The following is a 5,344-nucleotide window of genomic DNA, read 5'->3' on the forward strand; positions in this document are numbered from 1 at the left end:
TGGACACCTGTCAGATAGGCAGTAATAACGGATAGTTACTGGGCTCGAGAAAACAGGAATCATTACTTACCCAGTTGCCTGTTTTCAAGGAAAAACCGTTCCATTTACCCAGATATTCCATTAATCAAGGTGAAATAGTTTTAATTCAAAATTGAAACCGTTCCCACTGAGTTAATTATTTTTCACTGCATCATTAATATTCTGAAGGTAAATCACGTAAAAATGACCAAGATAAATTAGATGAGTAAGTGCTGAAAAAAAAATCAGAACTTAAATTAAAACAAAATTTATATGGTCATCAGAATATCAATCAGGATTTATCAATGCATTACCAAATATCTTAGAGATAAAATCTTGAAGCAAAAACAAATTTCATTAATATATCAAGAGAATACATTTATGAAATGGAAATTACATCAGTACTTATACAAGATTTCCCTAAGCTACTAAACCTAAAATCAACAGCTTTAGTCCTAGCTAAGAAGCCTGACAAAGCTGATGATGAAGAAAAACAGGAAGAAGACAAGATTAAATCATTTCTTCTTCTTCCTACTCTCGACAAACAGAATGGCGAGTCTGATGATTCGCTCTTGCTGGCGGAGAGCTGCCAGTCTTTCCTCCTCCATTAGCTCCAGATGGCGATGATAATCCATATAGAAGAACAGGAGGTGGGTCAGTACCTTCTGTGGGACAGAGTCCCATATCTCCTCAGGAATGGCTGTGACATGCCATTCCTGCTGCCAGTCGGCACAGCTTAGCTCCATATTGAAGTTTTGGTAGTTCAAAAACATGTTGTATCTGACCATTGTGTTTTTGAAAGAAAATGTATGAAGATAAGTGTGTGAGAAGAATTTGATGGGAAGGCTGATGTGAAGTGGCTGCTTATATAAGCAAGAGAATGCCAGGAGACGTAAAAGTATTTAATGCTGACAGGTAGAATTAATTCTACCTCGTCTCCCTAGACTTTGAAAAAGAATAACATTCATTGGAAAGAGGAAACATGGTTTAAAGCGCACAAGAAACAAGTAACAGTGGACTGTTCAAGTACAAATACCATTAACCCTAACCATAGTGACTATTAATCTTCCACTTCAACATATTCAAATATTAACTGAGACTGTTATCAAATTTTATTCACAGATAAGTCAAGTAAAACATTAGACTGTAATATCAGAACTTAAACTTATATCAGAACTTAACAGTCATCAGAACATAATTTCTTAACTCAAAAAAGGAATGCCTATCTTAGTAAGTCCTCATACAAGTTCTGAGTTATACTCTTCAGAACTTAATCATCAGAATATGCAACCAGAGCTTGTCCTCAGAATTTGTGCAATAATGACACAATGACTGTTTATCTAAAATAACATAGACCTCCACAGAAATTTCATCATTCAGATGGAGTGATTAGTGTGTGCATTAAGCTAAATAACAGACAAAGAGTAAAGTCTGATTCACTTCAGTACATCTTAGAAATAAGGCATAACTAAAATTTTGCTAAAGAGCTGTCATTGTCCTGAAACCTACTGATGAATGAGTTCATGCTTGAGTTCACCTCAACTATTTTGTGCTAATTTTATGCATCTTTTGAAATTCTATTTTACAGTGGCTTCTCAGTGTAAGTGAGTCACGACTGCTTATCAGAATTTATGCTATTATCAGAGTATTTCTCCAGTAATCATAGAGTGTGAAAAGTCACCAAGAAAATATTTTGCTTTTCTAATGCATATTTACTTAATACCAGCAATGCACTTGGGTCGCCCCTTCCACATTTTTACTCTAGATCTCAAAGGAGTACCTGATTTTATTCTTTGATCTTTTTGCTTTTTCTTTTGATAAGTGAGGTTTATCAGCACTTAGTACATTCAGCAGTTTTAATAGTATCAGAATTTAACAGATGAGTAGCATTATTCTAATTTGTGACTTAGTAATAAGATAAACAAAGTAAACTCAACTAAGCTCAATTATCAGAATTTGCTAGTGTCATAAGATTTCTACTGAAATAATTACTTCTTACATGGAATCATTTGTTTATTGAAGACTACTAGGTCAGTATCTAGCACAGTTATCCTCATAGGATTGAATAGTTACTTGAACAGACATATCACTTATCAGAGTTTAGAAACATATATCAGACAACAATCAGTACTTAAACGTGTATTTCAATTAAGCACAAAATAAACAAAGAGATTACATTCTGTAAATACTGATCATAAAGTCTGATGCATCAGAACAAAACTAGACAGATTTAGAAAAAGAACCTGAAACCATTTCAAGTTCATTTACCAATCTTGTAAAAGAGGCTTCACATAGTGGTTTTGTGAAGATATCTGCTAGTTGTTGATCTGTTGGAACAAAGTGCAATTCCACTGTACCTTCATCCACATGTTCCCTTATGAAGTGGTACCTGATGCTGATGTGCTTTGTCATAGAGTGTTGAACTGGATTACCTGTCATAGCAATAGCACTTTGATTATCACAGTAAATAGGGATTTTGAAATATGTTAACCCATAATCCAGTAACTGATTCTTCATCCAAAGAATCTGTGCACAACAGCTTCCTGCAGCAATATACTCTGCTTCTGCAGTTGATGTGGAAATTGACTTTTGTTTCTTGCTATACCAAGAAACCAATCTGCCTCCAAGAAATTGGCAGCTTCCACTTGTGCTTTTCCTGTCAATTTTGCAACCTGCAAAATCTGCATCTGAGTAACCTATTAGTTTAAAATCTGATTCTCTAGGATACCATAATCCCAGAGCAGTTGTTCCTTTAAGATACTTAGAGATTCTTTTCACAGCTGTTAAGTGAGGTTCTCTTGGATCTGCTTGAAATCTTGCACAAAGACAGGTAGCATACATGATATCAGGTCTACTAGCAGTTAGATAGAGTAGAGAGCCAATCATACCTCTGTAGTCAGTAATATCTACTGATTTACCGGTATCCTTATCCAGTTTTGTTGCAGTGGCCATTGGAGTGGATGCACTTGAACAATCTTGCATTCCAAATTTCTTCAGCAAGTTTCTGGTGTACTTGGTTTGACAAATAAAAGTGCCTTCTTCATTCTGCTTGACTTGAAGGCCCAGAAAATAGTTAAGTTCCCCCATCATACTCATCTGATATCTTGACTGCATTAGTTTGGCAAACTTCTTGCAAAGTTTGTCATTTGTAGACCCAAAAATGATATCATCGACATAAATCTGAACCAGAAGTAAGTCCTTTCCATGGTTGAGGTAGAACAGTGTTTTGTCTATTGTTCCTCTGTTGAATCCACTTTCCAGAAGAAACTGAGCTAAAGTCTCATACCATGCTTTAGGAGCTTGCTTAAGTCCATAAAGTGCTTTATCAAGCCTGTAGACATAATCTGGATGTTTGGTATCTACAAAGCCTGGAGGTTGTTCAACATATACCTCCTCCTCCAATTCTCCATTGAGAAAAGCACTTTTCACATCCATTTGAAAGACAGTAAACTTTTTGTGAGCAGCATAAGCCAAAAATATCCTTATGGCTTCTAACCTAGCAACTGGTGCAAATGTTTCATCATAATCAATTCCCTCCTGTTGAGAATATCCTTTTACAACCAGCCTTGCCTTATTCCTTGTAATTATGCCATCACTGTCAGTTTTGTTTCTGAATACCCACTTTGTACCAACAACGGATCTATTCTTTGGTCTTGGCACTAGGGTCCAGACTTTGTTTCTTTCAAATTCATTTAACTCTTCCTGCATTGCTTGCACCCAATCAGCATCTTGAAGAGCTTCTTCCACTTTCTTTGGGTCAGTCTGAGAGAGAAAAGAATTGTAGAGACATTCATTTGAAGTACCTGTTCTAGTTCTGACACCTGCATCAGGATTTCCAATTATCAAATCAGGTGTATGTGATTTTGTCCACTTCCTTGCAGATGGAAGGTTTTCTCTAGAACTGGATGCTCCCCCATGATCCATGATATCTTCATTTTCATTTTCTGATGCTCCCCCTGAAACTATGCTCTCTGAGTTGGATTCTTCAGTATTTAGATTTTCAGCACTATCAGAACTTGGCTTATCAGAACTTGACGAATCAGAACTTGAAGAGCCAGATGCATGTTCTGATGTTTCTTGAGATGTGGTAGGATCTTGAGTATGCTCACCCTGCATAGGTGCATCTTCCTTTGATGTAGTCACCACAGTTTCAATAACATCAGAGTTTAATCCATCAGAGTTTACAGTATCAGGACTTAGACTGTCAGGATTTTCAGTATCAGAATTTGAGTCTTCATTTTTAAATCACAGCTGATCATGGTCAATGAAATCTTCAAGACCAGTAATCTTCTTATCATCAAAAGAGACATTGATAGATTCCATGACCACTTTTGTTCTCAAATTATAGACTCTGAAGGCTTTTGTGGAAAGTGGATATCCAACAAAGATTCCTTCATCAGCTTTTAGATCAAACTTTGATAGCTGTTCAGGATGAGTCTTGAGAACAAAACACTTGCATCCAAATATATGAAAGTATTTCAGATTTGGCTTCTTTTTCTTCACCATCTCATATGGTGTTTTTCCATGCTTGTTAGTGAGTGTTGCATTTTGAGTAAAACAAGCAGTCTGCACAGCTTCAGCCCAGAAATAGGTTGGAAGCTTTGCTTCTTCAAGCATTGTACGTGCAGCTTCAATGAGAGTTCTATTCTTCCTTTCAACAACTCCATTTTGCTGTGGAGTTCCAGGAGCAGAAAATTCCTGCTTTATTCCATGGTTTTTGCAGAACTCTTCCATTATCAAATTCTTGAACTCAGTGCCATTATCACTCCTTAAAATTTTCACAGAATCTTTGACCAATTTATCCAGATGTTTGACATGATCAATCAAGATAGATGCAGTTTCACTTTTTGTGTGCAAGAAATACACCCATGTGTATCTGGTGAACTCATCCACTATGACCAACGCATACTTCTTCTTTGCAATAGACATGACATTTACCGGACCAAATAGATCAACATGTAGTAGATGATAAGGCTCAAGAATTGATGATTCAATCTTGCTCTTGAATGAAGATTTTCTTTGTTTGACCTTCTGACAGGAATCACTAAGGCCATCAGGAGCAAATACTGACTTTGGTAGTCCTCTCACAAGATTTTTCTTGACCAGTTCATTTATATTGTTGAAATTTAAATGAGAGAGTTTCTTGTGCCAATTCCAGCTTTCTTCAATTGATGCTCTACTCATCAGACAGATTGCAGAACCATCAGTACTTGTTGAAAGCTTGACTTCATAAATGTTACCACGCCTGTATCCTTTCAGAACAACTTTGCCTTTAGATTTACTCACAATTTCACAGTGTTCTTCAAAGAAATCAACATGATAACCT

Source organism: Apium graveolens, chromosome 3 (genome assembly GCF_009905375.1).
Source record: "Apium graveolens cultivar Ventura chromosome 3, ASM990537v1, whole genome shotgun sequence".
NCBI classification, from domain to species: Eukaryota; Viridiplantae; Streptophyta; class Magnoliopsida; order Apiales; family Apiaceae; genus Apium; species Apium graveolens.